Raw genomic sequence first — 24001 nt, 5'->3', positions numbered from 1 at the left:
TCATGGATATATCTAATTACAGAAATGTAGGACCTCCTCGGTGCTATTTCGCACTATAATAGCAATGGGGCGAATTGTGGCCCTGTACAAAAATACATTAAAAAACATGTATCTGCACTGGGGCATTTTTTAGCACCACTCCTAAAAAAGTGCAAACTTGCACTTGCACAGATGCAAAGTTTCTGTAATTATGTCCATGTCTAAATTGCAAATAAAGGTAAGGAACTATGTTAACATGTCAATCTCCCAGATCCCTTGCACCACCCACACATTTCACAGGTTCTCTTTTGATTTATTGTATTAGTGGGTTCCTAAAAGTATGTGTCTCCCTATTTGTCAAAACAGGCACACCAATAATTTGAGTAGGCATTGTTGAAGAAGACAGATTGAGAGCTACTGTAAGCGAAAGTCACAGAGGAATTGCAAGGAAAAGGACCTCTCCTTTACATCCAGAGAGGACACATCTCATGTTTGTCATTTTCAAGTGTTCAACATTCGCAACGTCTACCACAATCGAAACAGTTATCTCTGTATTTGTCTTCTCTCATCTTTTCTACTGTTCTTCTCAGCTTATTTGACTCTCCGCCTACCAACTGTCAACTCTTCACTCTATTTTCAACTTCTCAATTAATATCCCCCTTAGTCTTTCTCCTCACTCTTCTTTTTCTGCTTCCCTTCTCTTGTTATGCTTGATCTCATTTGAATCCAGCCTTCTCTTTCATTTTTGTTTTACTTGGGTCTTTAAGTGTCTTCATGATCTTGCTCAACTTTATCTTTCCTTTCTTATGTCTCTTTACTCCCCCACCTGGTCTCCTATACTCCCAATGTTCCTTTCTCCTTAATTTTGCTAAGCTGACTTGTGCCCATTCCCATGTTCTGTTCTTTCTCTTTAATTTCTCCCAGACATTGGAATGCTCTTCCTCTTTTGATTCGTTCTTCCACCTCACCACATCTATTTTGTTCTTGTTGTCCTCATCAACCTAATGTACATTTCATTTATGCAGTTTTCATTTGCATTGTACCGTTTCCACTTGCTGTATAGCGCTTTGGTGTGAAGCACCCCATAAATAAAATAAATACAAATACATACACATTTTCATCACTCTTTGGTTTGTAGGACACAACTGTTTGGTCTACAATGACAGTTTTCATATTTGCAGAAAGATGGCAGAACACACTCATGTTTACCCATCCTTAACTTCAGTTTTTTGGCCTAATCATCTACTGATATATTTTCCCACTGAAAAAGTTGCTGATTGGTGTATTGTTTTTTTGGAATAAAAATCTACCAAACTGGGTAGGTAGTGATTAAATCCCTTATTTCAGTTTTGAAATGACCATCATTTTGCCTATTTTTACTTTACTGTATAAGCGTAAGGTAACAAGGGCCACAGCTTGAAATCAAGCTGTACATGAAGCAACAGTGCTTCTAATTGTTTTTGTTGCTATATTTTCTAAGTTTTTCTATTTTTTAACTTTATTGTTTTTTTAATAATGCGCTGAATATCTGAGTTTGGTTTCTAAGCATGGATCCAGGATTTGAACCTCTGTTGTTCTGCGGTGTCTTGCTTGTTAATGCCATACCTATTATTATTGATAGGAGGAGGTTGGCAGAGAAGGGCCCCATGAGATTCAGCGCAAAGACGTGCATTTTGTGGGTTTGGGTGGGCTGCAGGTGAGAGCAGTAATGGGAACCTGCCAGATTACCCACTAGGAAGTGAACAGGACAAAGAATGGGTTTGCTCTCGCACTGCGCACACAAACAAAGTATCAAGCAAAGTCCACTTTAGTTCTTAGTTTTAATCAGCACTGTTGCAGCCTGACACGTGTTTCGAGCATCCCGCTCTTCCACTGAGGCTGCATAGTAGTAAATATAGTCAGAGGAGAAAGGGGTTACTCTCACACTGCACACACAATTGAAATAACAAGCACAGTTGCTTTTGTTGTTGGTTTTAATCAACACCGTTGCAGCCTGACACATGTTTCGAGCTTCCCGCTCTTCCACTGAGGCTGCATATTGGTATATATGATTGTTGAATATTCAAGCAAAACCCTATATGTTGAACATGACAGAAACAATAATACAAACGCATAAACCCAAGAATAACAGGGCAGATGGGGTGGTGGGCAACAACCAAAGTAAAATGAGCATCATATGTTGTTAAGAAAATCAACATTTCAGTACATCAAAGTAATTCAAAAGGATATGTACAATGACAAACAGCATTTAGTAAAAAAGGATATCAATTGATAAAAGAGAAAAGACAAATTAAAAATTACAATTGTTTGACCGAAAAGTAATATATAATGGATTGTAATGGTGATCAGCCACACAGTTCATGTGTAGGAATGATAATAAGGGATGGTACCTTAGTCTTGGCTTCTCGATAAGCTGAGTACTGAAAACATTAAAAAAAATAAAAATGTAACAGTCTAAGTCAACTTTCATTACCGGAACAAGGGTAAGCTAAAGGTTAGTTAAGGTCTGTTGGACGGGATTAGATGAGTGTAAAAAAACAATTGTACAATGAATTAGTCAAATGGAACGCTCACTTACTGTGAGTGTAAAGTATCTAATTACAGAGAGTGAAATTGGGCCGTGGGCTCCACTGTAGAGGAAAAAATGCAAAGTTGGTCGTTTAATGCGACTAGTAATTAACTTCTTACAAATTACCATCAGAAATTGTGTTAGGTTAAAATAAAATTGAGGGAACATACCAATTGCTTGCAGTTGCATGGAAATCTTGACAAGTAAATTATTAATGGTGCTGGGAGGCGAATCGGCGGTAAATTGTCCAAAGCGAAGGTTTAGACAGGGGGAGAGAAGAACAAAAAAGGAATGACCAATTAGCAACCTCGCTCCTGGGGTCATCTGTGTCAGGGCTCTACATCAAAGTACGTGTCACTCACCAGCGTGTTGGTCGCCAAGTGAGAAAACGGGAGCCAGCCGTACGTACCTCTGTGCCTGGTATATCTAAAAACAGAAGAGGGGCGGCGGGAGTTGACGGCCACGTAGGGCTGGGCTCATATGAGTTGAGAAGCCCGACCGCCATATTGGACATGCATTTAATTGCAGAAAGATATGTTAAAAGCACATTTGAAACCCTATTGCAGAAAAATGTGTGCTGCTGAGATCGTATCGAAACGACCATCTGATGACCCAAGTAAAAGTGTCACCATGTGGAAATTGGAGAAAGAATTACTACCAAAATTAATTAATTGGCCAGCGCTAGATTGCACGAGCGCATGCAATAGATCAAGCTATTGTCTACATTACGGATGCAGTTAGAAATAATGCACTGCCATGGAACTATACAGAGCAGATAGAAATAAAATTTTGTTTAATTAAAACCACCATTAGCGAATTATAGCAAAGCACAGAATAGCGCAAACCAAGGTCTGCCAAAATTAGTTGAGCACACGGGAGCTTAGGCTTGCTACCGGTTCATCCCTTTGAATACACTTGCTTGTCGCAAGTTTATAAAGTCATGTGAAAAATTGAACCACATGAGTGCCCACTAGCAAATGTGCAAACGCATGGACTGGTTGGGTGATCACCACTGGAAGGATTAAAGAATAAATACTTGAATGAAGTTACAGCAGGGTAATGACAGGAAGAAAAACCCTGAAATCTGTATAATAATATGTAATCGTAATAACACATACATCACAAAAAGACAGCTAGCTCATGGTCTGTGTTAAGACCAATATCTACAGTGCGGTATTGGCAAATCAGGGGGGCCTCTAATTGCCTAAGTTTGAGGACCAGATTCCCCCCACACTGTGGCAGGGAAACCTTCATCGTCCCCGCAAATTTAATCATTGATTTGTTGTCCATTTGGTGGACTTGTTGCCAATGTGTGGCCAAGGGATATTTGGAATCAGGTTTTGCGATAGATGATAGGTGCTCCCTGATCCGAATTCTTAACAGACGGATAGTACTCCCAATGTAATAGAGACCACAAATACATTTAATACAGTAAATGCAGAATTTGGAGTTACAGTTGATGAAGGAATTGATCTTGTGTGTACCTAAATGACCAAAATAAATGACAGATGTTTCATATGCATAGGAACACATCGAGCAACCCCCACATTTGTAAAAACCTAGATGTTGAGGCTGATGCAGCCAATTCTGTTGTTGTAGCGGAATTGACATGAAGGAAGATGAGAGTATATTCTTGAGGTTGCTGGCCTTAGCATAAATGAAACTGGGTGTAGTATCAACCCATGAGGTGATATCACGGTCAAGTTGTAAAATGTGCCAATGCCTTTTAATTATGTTGTAGAAAACAGAGCTATCTGCGTTAAATCTTGTGATGAATTTCAATTTCTGAGAGTGTACAGTCTCATTGCGAACTTTTGGTGTGAATAGGTCACGTCTCTTCATGTCTCGCACATCTTGTTGAGCCTTAGCTACTGATTTGGGATCATAACCTCTTGCTAAAAATCTTTGGCGTATCACCGAACATTCTTCATTAAAGTCATTTTGTAACAAACAGTTGCGTCTTGCACGGATAAATTCTCGTTTCGGTATGTTTGACGTCACAGTTTTTCTGTGGCAACTTGTCGCATGCAAGACTGCATTAACAGATGTTGACTTTCTAAATGTTTTTGTCACAAACTGGTTGTCAGAGATGCTAATTGTGAGATCTAAGAAAGGAGCGAAGGAGAAGGAGAGGCCTAGGCCGTAGGGAGAAGTGCAGGCAAGTGCAGGCAAGAAGCAGGTGAGAGCCCTGGAGGCACGGAATAGCGTGGATGCTTGCCGCTTAGCCACGCCGCACCGAGACACAAAATCTCTTCTGTTGATGTAAATATTGTGCGGCACGGCGCGGCGGCTTCCTGCGGCTTCCTGTGGCTCCCTGCGGCACTTGTGCCCTACAGCCTACCTGGTCACGGTACGCAGTTAGCTGCTGGGGTACCTGGTGACTGGCTCCACTACTGAAAGGAGCCCCCCTGAAAGAGGTGGGCACGGCCTGGATTGGTCTCAGCAGTGCCCACTTTATAAATAAGCTTGAGAGTGTATACTCACTGGGTGCCTCTATCCCGGTGGCTTCTCTCCTTGACAGGAGGAGGGGGGCAGGGATCAGAAGAGGCAGTGAGTCCCCCATAGGTGTGGCCGCAGTGCTGGGAATAGGTACACCCTCCTCCGGCCTGGCCACCTGAGCTGGTGGCGGTCCCGCTTTGATAGCGCGACCCTTAGAAGTAAGTTGGAGCTGAATTGGAGAAGAAGGGGAACCTGCTAGTATCTCCCGGAGACTGTGGGCTTCGGCCTTTGATCCGGGCTTTTAAAGCTCCCTGGTACACTATATTGGTAAGGGGGGATCTCAGGAAAAGGTGGGAAATCCATTCATCTCACCAGTGCAGAATAAGGGGAATTATCTCTGCATATCAACACCAGCCCACTTCACCACTCCTGTCTGGATTGATCTATACTCTCTGGACTCTGAATCGAAGTGAGTTACAACGTAGACATGCAGTGGGGTAAAAGAGCTTCCCACTCGATATATAATCTACGCAAAAATAAGTCTCAACCCATAAAGGAACCTAAGGAGTCCAATAAGAAAGGGGGTAAATCTAAAAAGAATGCCAAATATGCTTTGCCGGTGGCGCAAGGGGCCATAACTGAGTTTTTTCCTGTAAATCCTCCCCTGGCCACCAATTCCACTGTAATCGAGGAAACGGCAGCACTGATACATAATGATGGCATTTCTTTAAATACCACCAATTTCGACGACATAGACAACAATTCCCTCCTAGATCTCTGTCTGACTATACAGAGAGGGATGCGGACACAAACTCCCCTGAGGTTATCTAGTGGTATAACACCCTTGAAAGAAAACAGCATGAATAGCATTACGCGGGAGCATAATGCTGTGGGAAGCAGCGGACGCTTGTCTGCTTCTCCTAATCTAGTAATGGCATCGATGGAGGATGAACCGGATAATGAGATGGAAGATAATATCGAACAACACCCTAGCTCAGTAAAGATAATTGAGCTCCAATCATCGGTGGCTGCTTTGCAATTTGCCCTTAAGATACTCCTACAGATGTCAGGACGTATCCTGGCCAACACTAATTCCATCACCATGGCATTAGGTCCTAAGGGCCTCCCTCGAGAAGAGGCAGAAACTAATCTATCAGCTGCATTGCATATAGCTGATGAGATTGACGAGCAGGAAGTGGTGATGGAAGAGGGCGAGGTGCAACATGTACCTAACAGCAATAGTATAATGGAGATAATCCCCGAGGAGGTTGACGATCAGGAGCGGGAGCACAGTCCCCGGTCCCCTCCCACACGGAAACAGCGTAGATTGGCAAAAAAGGCATTGAAAAATAAGTCAGCTGCAAAATGTGCCCAACCGCCTATAGCAGGACCTAAACCAGCACCTGAGACCCGATCAAAAAAGGCCAGGAAAAGAATGGTGAGAGCAGCCCAAAGGGCGGCCAAGGCAAAGGGCCCTCTATCAGACTGGTTGATACCCGAAGAGAAGCCCTCTGGAGTGGACGTAAATGAAGTATCTGTGATTTTTCAGAGCCTGATCTCGAATCCAGTATGCATATACAGCTGGAGCATATCCCTGAGATAGGGGCGCTAGAAGAAGCTGTTGAGCCCTCATCATTGGACCAGAAGAGGTCAGTGAATGATATAAACATGAATCGGATTTGCTTCATCAAGAACTTATATCCCAGTGGCAAAAATCCCTGGCTAGCACGGTCAGAGTTACTAGCAAGACTATATCATATACCTTAACTCCGTGTTTTAAAATCTGAGGATTTTCTATTCATTGAACCCCTGGAGGGCCCAAACCCCAATGTCTCTACTATACATTGTACTTTCCCGACTACGGCGGCTTTAATTAGAAAATACAAAGAAGATCTGTTAGCTGTGGACATTGATATTGATGTGGACCCACTGGAGAAGGTTCCTTTGCCCGAACCAGAAGATACTATGACAACGGCTCCTGCGGCTAATGTGCTTAAATCTGGAGGAGGGGAAAACCCTGCTCTGGCTGAAATACAGCAAGTGCTGAAGTCGCTCCTAGAATCCATTCTGCAACTGTTAAAGAACCATTGATGCTTGTCACTACTTTCCTGGAACTGCAGAGGCTTTTCTCATCTTTTGAGGTCGGAGGGCTCTGTAGACCTACTGTCTCAATATGGCTGCATTTGTCTCCAAGAGACATGGTCTCTGGACCCATTATTACTGGATGGTTTTGTTATGCATCAATCGGTGGCTAAACGGGGCAGTAAGGGTCGCCCATATGGTGGCTTACTAACTGGGGTAGTGAATACGATCACGTCCCGCAAGATTCAGTGTAAAGCTGAAGAGCAGCTTTTGGCAGTAGAAGCCGAATATTATGATGAAAATGGTTTGGGATGGTTCCTACTAATTAATCTTTATAACCCCCCAGGAGAGCTGGTTTGTGACTCACTACAAGAGGCAATACAGGACTTATTGTCCTCTTGGTGGTTGAGAACGGGCAATGACGCCGTGGTGGTCATGGGGGATTTCAATTGTCAGGTGATAGATGAAACACTCATATCCTCTAATCCTGATCTCAGTGCAAGGTGTTCAATGACCCATGGAAAGAGGGAGGCTGAACGATTAGGCTGGCTGCAATTGTTTGGAGCTTGGGATATGGCTATGATTAATAGCCGTACTTTGGGAGATCGGCCGGAGAAACACACCTGGTCTAATGGATCATCATGTAGCACATTAGATTACATATTTATGTGCCCCGAGCTGCAGTCTAGAGTAGTCGACATGTCCGTGAAGCCTAATGTATGGAGCGACCATGCGTCGCTGCAGTGCACATTTCGCATCCCCAGCCCTACCTCCGCGCCTTTGAACATGGGTAGCATCCAAGCCAACTGTGCAGGATCCAGAATAGTGTGGTCCGAGAGAAACATGAGATTGGCCACTGAAGCTCTTGAACCTATTTCAGCTCTAGGCTTCTGTGACTTCAAATTTATGACGATAAATGAGATTGAAGATTGGATATCCAGATTCTCAGGTCAGCATGCCACGGCTAATAAGAGACATATGCTAAAAACAGGGGGGGGTTATACTTCCGTTCAATAGGGAAATTAGGGATGCCAAGAGAGGATTAAGAGCGGATATTCGAGGTCTGAAATCTATGAACCTATCTGGGGCCCTGTACTGCGAGAAATTAAGAAAAATCAAAAATCAATACAGAGCAGAGATTAAGAACATTAAGATAACAGAGAAAAACTTTAGACACCAGCAGTTGGTACAAACTATCTGCTCTAGAAATTCCCGCGGCATTTGGTCACTCCTAAATGAGAACAGAGAGAAGGCCAAAGGCCCCTTAATTAATCCAATAAGTAAGGAGACATGGGAAAAATTCTTATTAGGCCGAAACTCAGGAGGAGTGGAAACCTTGAATAGATCTTCGGAGAAGGCCCCTACCGAGCTGCCTTTCGATGTCTCAGCTGAGGCAATACGGAATAAAATAGCTGCTCTTAAGTCCTCTAGAGCCCCGGGACCCAACGGGCTAGCTAACGTAGTGATCAAGAGTCATCCTTTATTCTGGGCTGACTTGTTCTCCCTACTCTTCAACAAGATCTTAGAGCAGGGGATAATTCCCCAGTCCTGGCAAACAGCCATTTTAATTCCTGTATTTAAAAAAGGAAGTCGTACTGACCCTAATAATTATAGGCTTCTATCCATGCTGGATAGCTCAGGTAAACTGTTTGCCTCACTATTGCTTGGCGAGATGCAGAAATGGGTAGAAAATTATAAAATACTCAGCAGATTTCAATGCGGCTTTAGGCGAGACTTTTCCACCTCACATAACCTTTTGGTCATGGATATACTCCGTACACGGGCACTTAGTAAGGGGCAGCCCCCGTTGTACGCCTTGTATATTGATTTTAAGGCCGCATTTGACTCCATCCCCCAAGTGAGGCTATGGGCCAAGCTAGAGAAATTGGGATGCCCGTCAGGTCTACTATATTATCTGAGATTACTCCATCAAAATACTACGGCGTGCCTTAGATTGAATCAGGAAGGAAACATAACCCGAAATGTGATCCAAGACAGTGGGGTAAAGCAGGGATGCGTCACAGCACCCCTGATTTATAATCTTTATGTGTACGACATCCCTGCAGTGTTAGCCGAGGTTGATAACTGCCCTCCTAAAGTAGGTGAAGTATCGTGCGCGGTATTAGCATATGCAGACGTTCTGGTTGTCTTTGATAATACCATAGGTGGCTTGAGGCGTTCTGCTTCTGCCCTATGGGATTATGCCAGGATAAATGGCTTGACCATTAATCTGGATAAGACAAAGGTGCTAAGATTTACTAGGAGAAGAGTATCGTGCGTGAATTTGATAGTATATGGAAATCTCATACCCTACGCTCCATCATATCGCTATTTAGGAGTTGAAATTGAGCCCATTGGTGATTACTCACTCTGTAGACAGGGTCGAATCACTAGGGCCATGCAAGTCACCTCACTAATTTCCTCTTTTACAAACAAGCAGGGTGGTTTTACCCTCTGGGGGACGCGCCATCTTTACATCCAAGTGTTTGCCCCCATGATCATCTATGGCCTTGAGTCACTGCATACAATGGATCTTGCGTGGCTGCAAGTGCTGGAGGGAAAGTTCTGGAGACGGATATTAGGGTTACCCCCTGGGGTACCGATGGCCCTGATTAGACTAGAATTGGGCCTCCCCTCTTTGAAAGCAATGGTACTGAGGAAAAGAGCAGGGTTTCACCTTAAGATGATAGGTGGCTCTATTAACCCCTTATTAACTGTGATCCATCAGGAGGTGACCAAAAAATATACTACTTCGCCCCTACATAAAGATATGACTGAATTTCTCTTAGACATTGGATGGACACATAGAGGGGCAATTGTCACCAAGGAAACCTTAAATGCACTAGGAAAAAAAGTAGACCTCTGGGATTGGCTTGAGAATTTTGCACACATAAGTAGCCTGAAGACCTATCATTTTGTGAAATATAGATTGTATAATTTCATGAAACCTCAAGCCTACCTATACCTCTGCCCCTCTAGAAGACTTAGACGCGTCATCATCCTGTTTAGATTAGAGCAATTGCCTACTTTGTACATTAGAGGTGCATGGGAGAATATCCCGGCTGATGAGCGTACTTGCCGTCTCTGTAAATCCTCAGAATGTCTAGAGACAGCCAGACATCTTCTCACTGAATGCCAGATACTGAAGGACACAATTCTACATCACTTGGGTGAATTCGTACATGATGTTGCAACTATACGCAAAATGTCTTTCTGGTGCTATTGCACTAACACCAGCAATAAGCATTTATTCATTGCACTTTACAATATCTGGCAACAGGTTGAACTTGATTTGGAGTGTGAACTGGAACTATCCCAATATTGAGGAGATCAAGGAATACATAGAGTACCTTATTTGTGACAGAAATTGATTATTATTCCTAAATATACTCATTTCAACTCCAACTTAGTCACTACTCCGATATGATTGTTTGTAAATTCTATAAGGAAAGGTGGTGTGTAACTGTTCCTTTTTAGTTGCTGTTTTTATATTTGAGATTTACTTATGTTTTTTACATATCTGTGTATATTTATGATCCAAGTATAATGTTTTGTAATTTGTAAATTGAAATATGTGTAAAGTTTGAATTTATTTTCATTCCATACCACATTAAAGAATGATTATTAAAGTCATTTTGTAACAAACAGTTGCGTCTTGCATGGATAAATTCTCCTTTCGGTATGTTTGAGGTCACAGTTTTCCTGTGGCAACTTGTCGCATGCAAGACTGCATTAACAGATGTTGACTTTCTAAATGTTTTTGTCACAAACTGGTTGTCAGAGATGCTAATTGTGAGATCTAAGAAATTGATACTCGTGAGACTGAACATATGTGTAAATTGGATGCCCCAGTTGTTCAAATTTAGATAAGAAACAAAATCATTCAAACATTCAATGGACCCCTGCCAGACCAAAATCACATCATCAATATATCTTTTCCACATATAAATGTGTGGTTGGAATAGCTGGTTGGAAAAGACAAACTGTTGCTCATAGTTATGCATAAAGATGTTTGCGAGAGCAGGGGCATAGCTTGTCCCCATCGCAATTCCAATGAGTTGTCTGTAATAAGTATTATTGAAAAGAAATATATTATTCGAAAGTGCAACTGTTAATAGGTCTTTGATCATTTCTATGTGTTCAAAGAAAGAGGCTGAGTGTTGACGGAAAATATAGTCAATGCTGGTTATTGCCTGCTGGTGATTAATAGATGTATAAAGGGCTTTCACATCAAGTGTAACTAACACCAAGTTTGGTAGTACTGGAAGTTGGTCAAGTATCTGAAGAATATGCATTGTATCTCGAATAAATGTTGGTATAGTATTTACCAATGGTGCAATACATTTGTTAATGTACAAGGAGGTGGGCTCTAGGATGCTACCACCACCACTAAGGATTGGTCTCCCTTCTGGTATTTTGTCAAACGGTTTATGTATCTTTGGCAGAAAGTAGGCAGTAGGCATTGTTGGGCCATCAACTGTTAAGAATTGTCTTTCCACATCAGTTATCAAACCACATGTATACCATTTTGACACCACAGATTTAATTGTTTCATGAAGTATTGGCGTGGGGTTGCCTGGTAAAGTTTCATAACAACCCGGGGAATTCAGATGAGCAAGTCCCATTGCGATGTAGTCTGCTTTATCCATAATAACTATGTTCCCTCCCTTATCCGCCTCCTTTATGATAATGGTGTCAATGGTAGCCAATTATGTAAGGCTTTTTGTTCTTTACTAGAGAGATTAAATCTTGTACTTTTATGATTGGAGGAGTCTTGTAGTTTATGAATATCATTAATCACTGCTTGATGAAACGTATCAATCAGATTGTCCTTTGGAAATAAAGGAGTAAATTTGGATTTGTTGGACAATTCATTTATTTTCAGGCTCTGTTGTTGGATGTTTAGATCATGCAACAGATCCATCACATTTGTACTGGAATCAAATTCACATTCATCAATGGACATTAATGCTTGGGTACTTAGCATGGTTTGTAATGTGATGTTGGACGGTTGGGGTTCATGGGGCTTACATTTGGAGTACTTAACTTGAGTCAAAAAGATTTTTTTTTATTTTAATTTGCGTATGAATTTAAATAAATCAATCTGAATTTGAACGTATTCATTAAATCCAGTAGGTGCAAAAGAGTGTCCTCTGTTGAGGACTGCGCGTTCGTCAGAGGAGAGTGAATAACTACTCAAATTATGAATTAGATCTATCTTGTCTGATCCCTGAAAGTTTGTTGATATGTTGCTCGTGTGACTCTGCGTTGGATGGGTGGGGCATTTACGCCTGGTTGGTTGGCCACCCCTTGTGCCACCAGGCTTGGGTCTGGGATTGCAGTATTTGCGACTAGAGGTGTTTGGAATCAAACCTTTTTTGAAGCTGCTAATGCTGCTTGACGGTTGCCTTTCTTGTACCTGCGTATTTGTTCTAAAAAAGGCATTGGTTGTATAATTGAAGTCTGTTCTCCTTCTGTGAACTCGGTGTCATCAGAGGGATTAATCTCAGAACTAGCTGTAGCTTCTTCGGGGTCTACTTCAGAGTTTGGTCTGTCTCCATCGCTTTCAGCTTCCTAACTAGCTGGTGATGATGCTAAACTACTAGTGCGTGAGCGGGACACTTGGTCATACTTAGGTTGATAAGCATACACCCTATTGTCGCGGTAATCCCTGTAATCACATGAACATTTTCGCGACTTACGTAGTTTGACTTCATCTTGATGCCTACGTAGGCGGGTGTATAGAGTTTTGTAGTTCTTATCAATAGTAGCACTAGGTGCATCATAAAGGGCAATCTCTTCTTTTAAAGTATCAATTTGAATGACAATCCGATCATGTTCTCTCTTTGCATGTTCAATAAGTAATTTCAACATGTTGTTTGAACTAGATGTTAGATTGGTTTCCCATTCGGTTGCAAGATCATTGTCTAACGGATCTTCAAAATCCGGCAAGATTAGTATACGTAGACCCTGAGGTATTTTATTTTCTTGTAAATAATGGGTGAGGTTGGTCTTTTCCCAAAATGTGTTAATCTCTCTGATGCTAAGTCGTTCAAGTTTAATAAATTTGGATCTAAGATCCTCTGATTCTGAGGTCAGTCGTTTCAATGGGTTTAGATTTGTACAAAGCCTTTACTAATTGCTTTTAAGGAAAAACACATAAACTAAAGGGATTACAAGTAATGACCTTCTAAATATGACCTGTATTCTGATAACACTTTAGTATCTCTTTCTGAATCAGAGTTATGAATAACAGATTACTAAACATATGTGAGGTATTTGGGTTACAAGGCAAATATGACAACATCTAGAATAACAGGCATCTTTGATGCTTACCAGGGTCATGGACAGAGAACGGGTTTGCTCTCGCACTGCGCACACAAACAAAGTATCAAGCAAAGTCCACTTAGGTTCTTAGTTTTAATCAGCACTGTTGCAGCCTGACACGTGTTTCGAGCATCCCGCTCTTCCACTGAGGCTGCATAGTAGTAAATATAGTCAGTCAGTAAGAATGCGAAAATATAACAACCCAGGATATAGTTGCAAGATAAAAACAGTAATAGAGTAGACATCCAGACCCAAAGGGAGAGAGGGCAAATGAGATGAACCAGGCAAACCATAAACAAATCAATATTTTACAGTCGTTTTCCAATTGTACAGAACGTATAATGCGTCAACCAATTCAAAAAGGATATGTGAAGTCGTACGGTGACAACATCATTTGGTGAGAGAAAGTATAATAGGAGAGAAAAAGAGCAGAAAAGGAACATTGTTTAGCAAACCATGAGAATGATCCTGATACCAATGGTGATCAACCAAACAGTAATTGTAGTAATTGTGTCAAAAAATCGGTAAGTAATGAATATCATATCTTGGTCTTGACTACTTGTTAGGCTCACGTAACAGTAGCATCGCATCATCCCCTGCAAGCTCGGAAGTAGAAAGTGATAGCGAGAGACCTACTACTGAAGCAGACTCTGAAGTCTATCCCTCTGATGATTTGGAGCCCACAGATGGTGATCACTCAGTCTGATTTTGAGTCTCTGAAGGGCCCTGCAATAAAGAGGTCCGGGGAAAATTGCTTGAATTGAGGCTGCTAGGAGACCCACTATCCTTGTTAGATTGCCAAGTGGAATACATGTCTTTGCAATGACTGCTCTGAGTTATTTTTTGATGGCTTTTATCTTTTGAGTCGGTAGCTCGAGTGACGCTTTCTTGGTGTCTATAATGAACCCTAAGAACTCTATCCTCTGAGCGGGATGTAGATCTGACTTGTCTACGTTTATGATGAAACCAAGGGAGGAGACTAGGTTGCAAACCCACAAGGCCTGGTTCTGCAGAACGACTGCACTCTGGGCTAGAATAAGAATGTCGTCTGGGTAGACGACAATCCTGATCCCTCTCTCCCATATGGCTGCTGCTACTGGCCTCATAATCTTGGTGAAGGCCCAGGGAGATGATGCCAGTCCGAAGGGTAGACCTGAGAACCGCCAGATTTCCTTATTCCATCAGAAACAAAGGAACTTCTGATGATCTACTGCTATCGGAATGGTAAAATATGCGTCTTTGAGGTCTAGACGGACAATCGCCTGTCCTGAGAACATCTCATAGAAGATGTATCCCTTCCATCTTGAAGTGTCTGTACTTGATCCACTCATTTGGACTCTTCAAATGTATCACTGTCCTCACATTTTCCCCTCTGTGTACTAAGAACATATTGCTGAGAAAACCTGGGCCCCCCTGAACTTCTCCCTCTATGGTGGCTTTGCTCGCTAGCAATTAGCTGAGAAGTAGGTGTCGCTCCTCTAGGGACATATAAATTGCTGGTGGTTCTTGGGGGTTCCTGTGTCTGTGTGGGAATGCGTATAAATTCTAGGTATCTGATACTGCCTGAAGCCCCCATGCATCACTGGATAGCTTGTGCCATTCACGCAAGAATAAGAGCGTCCTCCCTCCCCCTCTCAGGGTATTTGTGCTCTGGGTACTCACCACGTGTTGCGCTCTGCTGTCTGTACACTCCCCTTCCTCTACGACCTCTGGGAAAATGTGCTCTGGCCGGGAAGAATGTATCCTGTTGCCTATTCTCCCACTACTGGGCCCGGGGCCTTTGGGTTCTAGGCTGCATCCCAAAGCGACTGGACATTCGACCCCAATGTTGTCCGGTCATGCGAAAACACGTCCTGGGAAAATCTTGCAGATGGAGCTTTGAGCATTCTCTAAGTCTGGGTATACTACCACAAACTGAGGCATCCCCTTTGGCGAACTCTTCTGTGAAGAGCAAGCCCTTTGCTCCTTCCCATGCTTCGTATGAAGCCAAATCACTAAGTTTGCTATCCATTTTCAGCAGCACTCCTCTCCACCTTTCTGATGAGAGAGCAGAGTTAGCATTGCCTAAAAGGCATACTGCCCATTGTGCCCAACTCCCTAAGGCCTGTACGTCTACTGGCATTCCTGTATCTTTGGCCCTTTCGGCCAGATCCATGATCTTCACGAGAGGACCTGCCAGATCCAACAGCTTTTCCTGGCAGCCTCTCCAAGCTTTGTCTATGCCTTTCCTAATGTCTTTAGCTGTCTGGGTGATGAAGGTTACCATTTTCGGGTCCAGATCCGGGGTGTCTGTCCCTTTGCCTGAGAGATCAGGCCTAGGACATTCTGCTTTCATTCTGGGCTGGTCCTCCCTGTCCAATGGTTTCATTATATGTTGGGAAATATACCTCGCCACTCTAGGCGACGGCATCCATTCGGTGGACTTAGGGAGTCGAATCGCTTCTGGGTTGAACATGTCACCCAAACTCTCTTCCTCTTTTGGAGGAGGGTCGTTGGCGTTAGGTTCAAGAAGGATCTCCTCTTCTTCTTCACCTCCTTCGTAGTCAGGCGAGTAACCGCCATCATCTTGGTTCCCTTCATTGTTTACCCCTGGGGCAGGGGGTCGCGAGTGTGGCACTGTTGCCTTCAGCAGAAAGGCTTTCTTTAGGCTATTGAGAGGATCGACTGCCTCTTGGGGTCTAATGTATACCCCTTCTTTGTGGCTCGGGGGTGTCAAAGAGGATGTCCTCTTGCAAGCCCTTTTACACGCCTCTTGATTAACCCCTGTCAGGGGGTGTCTAGCTGAAGTTCCCTCTCCAGGGCTATCTGACCTCCTCTTCCTGGAGCTGTTGAGGTCTGCCTTCTCTTTACATAGCAAAGCCCCCAACAGATCCAGTCTCTGTTCGAAGGGCTGCACACCCTGTAAGACTGCTTGTGACCATGAGTCTTCCAGGACTCTTTTAAAGCAAAGGGACAGGTCCTTGTTCCCCTCTGTGGGCTCCTCTACCGACTCCTCAGAACTCCACTCTGGGGAGGTGCTCTGTGCCACTTAAGGGCCTTCATAGTGTGCCATTCTGTGTGCCTGAACTAGTGAGCTGCTATGGAACTCAGCTTGTGCAGCGGCCTCTAAAGTATCTCAATACTTGTTTTTTTTTATGCTTCATACACTGTGCTTTCGAACTGCGTGTGCTCCGGAGCCGAAATCGTGAGGAATGAGCGTAGGAGGCTGTCAGGAGTGACGCAGAGTGTCGTTCGCCTGCAGAGTCCTAGTGCCTTGCTTTACTCACGGCCTCATTGTGGCCGTAGAAACAAAGAGAGAGAGAGAGAGAGAGAGAGAAGGCGGAGCTGGTTGCCCACTGCAAGCACATTCGCTCGCGGATCCCGCCTCCTTGAAAAATGTGCATGCTGACCTGAATACTGAAAAGGTATAATTATCTGAGCTAAACTCTACTGCTGTACATCGCGCTAATACCTATGCATAGCTTTTGAGGAAAGCGCTCTATAAACCTTATCACGGTATATCAGAACTAGAATTATAAAGACAAAGGGGCTCATTACGAGTCCGGCAGTAACCATGTAATGATTTACAGGCACCTGACTTGCTGGTTACACCAGGGGATTACAACCCTGGCGGCCCGGAAAGTCAGGCGCCGGTAAATCCCCATTCCCATAGAGTCCAACTGGACTCTATGGGAATGTGGGAACACAGAAGCATCGGCACCGTTAATAATGGTGCTGGTGCTTCCGTGATGGCCTGCCTACCATGGCCGCTGTGACCGGCAGGATCTGACCTGTCGGACACAGCGGCTCCGGCAGGCAGACCTGTAATATGCCGGTCCACAAACAACAGTGCCGGTAACCTTACCGGCACCGTTGTTTCCGGAACGGCATAGTCATAATGAGCCCCAAAGATTCACTTATCTGAGTGCAGCAACAAAGAAAGACGAAAGGACCTGGGAGAGAGGTCTACTTATACAGAGGGATATGCTCGAATAGGCTCATGAGAGCAGCCTCAGGACTACCAGAGGCATGTGGATCATGGAGATTTGTAGTTTTTTATGGAGCCTTTTGAAACTCTGAGACCTTTTTGGTTTCCTAAGCTCCGGTAGAGCTTCTGAGTAAACTAAAATGCATTGAGCTTAAAATTTTACAAAATGTTAAGTGCTGTGAGTAGCAGTAATAAAGAAAGAAAAGCATAATACGCGCCTCCACCTCCTGTCTTGACATAGAATCTCTCCACTGTCAAACACGTGATGATTATTTTCTGGATGGGTAAGGATGGTCCTAATGTTCCTAATGTGCACTGATGGCTAAAGTGGTCATTGTGATGCTGGTGCATATGCCCATGTTAGATGCACAAAAAATGTGTGAATCCTTTTTAGGAGTACCCAGTCAATTAATCTAAACCATTGCAGAGTGGTACATTTCACGACGGACTATAACACTGAAAAACACTGCAAACATTAAATAAATATATTAAGGGTAGTGGGGTAAGGGGTTAAAATGGGTTGTGATGGAGTTGGGTGACATTATAAGGGTGGACAATTAGGGGGTTTGGGGTGGGACCCTCTCCAACCCCTCAAATAAACAAAAAATTAAAATTGGCGTTTTTCAGTGATTTGACCGCTATGAAATGTACCACTCGGTAATATCCGTTGGTAAAATCTCATATAACCCTTTTTAGAGATCCTTTGATGTTATGCACCAAAGTGAATATCTATGTCAAAAAAATGATGACAGACAGACATGTGACTCTGGAGTCTGGCTAAGCCTGGAAAATAGTGCATCTCATTGTGCAAGATCGCAAGTTATGTCCCTGTCCCATGCTACATGTGAACAAAATTAACAGTCTTGGTCATTAGGCCTCACCATATTTTTCTCTTCTACTTAAACGTCTGCATTTATAAACTAATAGGAACTATAGGAATTCAAAAAGGACATTTGCTAATAATGCCAGGACTTACAAAATACATTTTGAGAGCTGTTTCCACCTATTTTTCCATGTTTACATTTTCACGCTAAGCAATTATTTTACACACAGATTAATGTTGTGCAGGCAGAAAAAAAACATTTACTCATGTTTGTATGAATGTGTGGGATTCATATTGTGGAAACCTAGAAAGCAGGAAATTTAGCGCTGCATGAAAAATGCACAAATGCAAAAAGAGGACAACTAGGTGAACTGGGGTTGGGGTAGGCTCATTTAGGGGGTTCCTCCCATTGGGCCAGGCTAACGTTTGTATATAGATCTACAGGTAACTTTGTAGAACATATATGCTTATTTTCAAATTATATCCTGTCTCTTGCTGCATTTCAACCTAACACAGTTCGTAAAATGAATGCCATTTTGTTGGGTGTTCATGACATCTGTTATTCATAATGCAATGAAGTCTGTAAGGTCTTAAACTTTGGCCTGGCAATCGGAGATCCAATTAAATCATACATCTCCCTTAGTGTATGTAAACTATTATATAAAACCAGGCGTTAAGGAAGGGACCTGCTATGGGACCTCGGAATAGGGTGGTAAGGGATTACCGGCACCGGTGTCCTTACCGGTGCCGGTAATCCCTTACCACCTACCTAGTATTGAGGCCCATCGTCTCTAAGGCACACAGAGATAACACAATTTGGTTTAGGATAGGATATGTCTGTAGCAAATCCCTTGGATTTCACTTGTCCCCCCAAGAAAATGAGTGGCTCCTATGCTCCCACTTTGAGGCTATTATTGATAGCGTCCCTTATATATAAATAAATCTCACAGAAACATATATGTTTAACGAGTTGACTTTTGTGTTCTATGATACAAATGTGTGCGTGCTCACCGTCGAGTTTGCAGAAACACTTGAGTACCATGATATGTGTGAAAAGTAACAAATAGAATAGGAATTGAGTGTGAATTAAAAAATACACATATGGAACTCTTGTGTATTGTTTTAAGGCCTATTCATATACAGCAACGCACATATGGCATACACCCTGCAACTGATCAAATAATACAAACTGCCACCAGGCCGGTGAAAAAGCCTGTCTCACACAAGGCAGCACAGATTCACAACTTGATGTTTCCTTGTCTCAAACAGAGCAGAGGCAGGGCTTTTAGACTGCATGTCCAATGCCTATGCCAAACTGCACAGTGCAACCTAGTAATGGCGTGAGGGTGTTTACCCCATACATCGAGGGTTGGTGCACAACTGCACAATATTGCTTATTAGAAGCCTCTAGTAGTTCACTAAATTGGCCATTGAAAAAGCCTGTAAAAATGAAGACGCACACATGTATTGCCCTAACTTTCACCTAGACAAATGTGACACATGTTAAGCGTGGCTGCAGGTTCATTACTTGCACATGATTGCACAGCAACACGTATTAACCATGTGTGTTTCTGGACTGATGAAGGAACATGTGGTTGGTGCTAGACTGCTTTTGAGCTGCAACCTTCCAGCATGGAGCAGCCCCCCTTTCTCCCTGTTCCAAAATAATCAGAAAGTGTGTAATTGCATGGGCAAAATATCAATGTACTGTGCAGCAGAAACTGAAGACGCTCGTATAAGAACTCTTTGAAACTCTAGGCCAAACATGCACAGTATCCCACGCATCTACAACATGGCTCATCCTATGCATAGCCAAGCCTATTTTCATTTTTTTCGGGAGACTGCAAGCTTCGGTTCTTTGTTACAGAACCGCTTTACCGTAATTGCCTGTTATAACTTCGGGGCGAGAGGGGAATGCTAGGTCACATTTTCTGTCACAAAACATATTTGTTAGTGCTTAGTCGCACATCAGGTAACTGCCTGCCCACTTTACAAAAAATGAAAGTAGAGTATATATGAATGCAGGACATAGGTAGACAAATATCAATGCCCTGCAAAAGCTTAAGAAAAGTAAAGGCGCACAGATTAAAAGTTACACACGTGTAGCATGGCCACAGTTTCATTATTTACCACTATTAACCATTTGTGGTACTCGACTGAACAAGCAGCATGAAAAAAGCATGCTCTTAAAATCATCGTTCAACAACTTCCCCCACCCCGATGAAGACAGTCCCATTCGCAGCAGAAAAGTGAAAGAAAAACATCAATGTGCATGTATCATGGAAACAAAAGAAGTCCTTTAAAGCAGCATTCCGCTAATCTCTCACCAGCATAAAGAGTTCCACAAGCACCTACAAAATGGGTGCTGCTGTAACAGAGACGTGAGCAGGATGCACTGGTTAAACATGACCAAGTAGCTGACTGACACCAGCGTCCTTCTCTTGAATGCATGCTTATTAGCACTACTAGATCCAGTGTGCAGTACCAGAAGAGAGAAAGTGGAAAATACCATATAATTAAGGTGCAGTAGAGTAGAGACCCATTGTGTTATGTAGGCTTGCAATTACCAGTGGTGGTGTCATAGTAAAGGCTCACGTAAGAATGTTCTACAAATTGACAAGGGGGGTCCTGGGAGTCCCTCTGCCAGACATTAGTCCTGGTTATGAGAGATTTACCCAGAGTCTTTAGCTCACTATCTTTCACAGAGAAGAAATATCCCAAACATATCAGTCTTTGTCCTGCCCTGGCACAGTCCAGCACCAAAATGCTAGGCAATTCTCCTCTGAACAAGAGTACCAACAGCAACCCCAGACACGTGTTTCGGTATGGTTGGACCTCATCAGTAGGGAGGAGCTGTGCCTCTCTAAAAATAGTGAGCAAGGGGTCCACGTCTGAATTCCCTTAGTAACTTAGGGTGAGAACCAAAGTTACTTAATTATGCAAATTGACAAGGGGGGTCCTGGGAGTCCCTCTGCCAATCATTAGTCCTGGTTACGAGGGACTTACCCAGAGTCTTTAGTTCACTATCTTTCACAGAGAAGAAATATCCCAAACTGTCATGATCTCTGCTTCCAAAAGGTCAGGGTTTTCCCAACTCCCTTGGAAGCAGATCCATAACCCAGGTTCCGAGTGCCAACCAGTCCCAATTGGGACCTTTTGGACCCAGTCCTGGCGCCAGTGGCACCAGGCTCATAAATATGCCCAGTCCCAGCGCTGGAAGCGCCGGGCTCATAATGCTTGGGTGGACTTACCTGCAGCAGACCATGCTGCTTACTTGCCTGCCAGTTGAGCCTCTGATCCTCTTCTGTTTGGAACTACTTTTCCTGTTGGGTGGGGCAGGAGCCACTCCCTAGATTCAGAACACTGGAACTCTTCTGGAAAGCAGGAACTCTTTTCTTACCTAGGCGTGGCTGTGGAAGGAGACACCTAGGCACTACAGGAGGCTATTTAAACCAGACCCGATGGATGAATCTTGCTTTGCGTTATTCTGCATCCTCTGCAGCAGAACGCTCATCGTGTCTTCTGCATCTGATCCTGGGCCTAAGGAAAAAGGCTTACCATCCTGAATCCAGTCTTCAGCAACACCTATAAAGACAAGAAAGAACAGGTTAGCATTACGGTCTTCAGTGACAGCTCTTCACTTACCTGGTCCATCGGCTGTCACCAACGCCTCGCGCTGCATTCCGGCATCTGAAAGACAAAGGCTTACCTACTCTTCGTGCGCTCCGGAGGTCTTCACACTGCATTCCGGAATCTGAAAGACAAAAGTTTACCAACTCTTCGCACGCTCCGGAGGCCTTCGGCGCTGCATCCCGCATCTGAAAGACAAAACAAGGTGCGTTTAAAGACATTGGGGAACTTTAATACTCACGTGCCATTACTCCTTTCCACATCTAATCCAGTGGGTATTCCGGCACCCTGCAGCCGCTCCGAACTCGTACCTGCAAAATAAAAAGACAGTTAGAGCGCATAGTGAAGCAGGCAACAAGCGCTTACTTACGTGCTTCCAGGCGCTTCTATTCATCACACAGGCTCCATCTTCAACTCACTTCAGCCCGTCATCCGCCATCGCCGGAACCCTGCAAAACAAGAAACATCATTACTAAAGACTTTAAAGACATTAGAATTACTCGAAACTTACCGTTCGTGCAGTAAACGACGGACAGCAGTCCTCTGAAGTCAAGAGGCCTGCTCCCCTTATCCAGTGAAGAAACTGGTTACAGCACCCTGCCCCGAGGCAGATGGAGAGCACGGCGTTCACTTACCTAAGGTGAGAGCGTTAACCTTTGGGGTTCTACAGGAGAAGAGAAAGGGAAGAAGAGAGAGACATTCAATAACCTAGTTCCTTAATCCCATATTTTCTATCTGCAGACATCTTACCCTTCGAGTCAGACATACAGTGCACAGAGGTCCAGCCCAAAGAGCCAGCCGTGTGTTACACATCACCTTTGAAGATACGGTATACGCCCAGTCAAGACCGGCGCCTCTGCGGGAATCAGGTGAGCGTTACAGAACGCAAAGCCTACCACAAAACTCCCGTCCAGGCGCTATGGAAACCTCGGATACCGACCAGCTAGCCCAGTTACTTGGGGAACTAAGGGCAGAAGTGCATGCAGCCCGTCAGGAAACGAACGCTCTAAGAAGGGAACTGATTATTTCCAAGGAGCGAACAGATGATCTCGCTAGACAATTGCTACAGTCACAAGCCGGACAGACCCCGTTACCCGCATCTGGGGGAAATCTTCCTTCTACATCCTCTATGAATCCAGTGTAGATCAACCTACCTGGGAATGTACCTCTGGCTCCGCCCGAACGATTTTCTGGTGACCCAAAGAGGTTTGCAGTATTTATCAATCAGTGCCGGTTGCATTTCTTATGCCGGCCAGCAGCCTTTCCAACTGATCAAGCTAAAGTAGCTTTCGTGCTTTCGTACCTTAGTGGCCATGCGGCAGACTGGTCGATCCCTCTAGTAAATCAAGATGATCCGGTCCTCCATGATTTTCAAGCTTTTCAGCTCAGTATGGAAAAACTGTTCGCAAGACATTCACAGGGGCAGGCCTTGGACAATGAGCTTCTTTCGTTGCAACAAGGTAATCAAGACCTTTTGGCTTATATTGCGTCTTTCAACAGACTGATAGTGGAAACTCAATGGCCTGAGGACAAAAGGATTACGCTGTTTTATAGAGGTCTACGTGGAGAGCTCAAAGATGTGTTAGCCCAAGTAGTGAATCCCCCACAAGATTGTTCGGACTATATAGACTTAGTCGTTCAAATAGATCACAGACTGCAGAACAGGAAGGCCGATCGTTCCAAGTTTGATGCTCGAGTATTTTCCAAACCGCCAACTAATTCCAAAGGAGTAGACTCCGGGGAACCCATGCAAATAGGGGGTCTGAAAGGTCCTCTAACACAAAAGGAGCGGGAAAGGAGAAAACAGTTGCAATTATGCCTCTATTGCGGAAACGCAGGGCACTTTCTTCGAGACTGTCCGGTGAAACCTGCCAAGAAGGCAGTAGGAGCTGCAGTTACCAAAGTTACAAACTCTGAGCAGGGAAACGACCTCGCCCGACAAGAATAGAGGTCCTCTTGCCGAGCGTGAAAACCAGTTCCGTGACCTCGCATTTCGTGATATCTATGGTCCTCATTAGCCCTGATAATCCGGATCGATTACATGCAATTGAAGCTTACGTCGACAGCGGTGCCATCGGCAATTATGTGGATCATGAAATGGTTTTGAGGATGAATCTAACTCTTTGTCCCAAGGTTGTAAAGGACGTCATTACTACGGTGGATGGTACGGAGATAGCCTCCGGGC

Source organism: Ambystoma mexicanum, chromosome 6p, assembly GCF_040938575.1.
Source record: "Ambystoma mexicanum isolate Mex_15411 chromosome 6p, UKY_AmexF1_1, whole genome shotgun sequence".
NCBI classification, from domain to species: Eukaryota; Metazoa; Chordata; class Amphibia; order Caudata; family Ambystomatidae; genus Ambystoma; species Ambystoma mexicanum.
Note: the sequence above shows the minus strand (reverse complement) of the source record.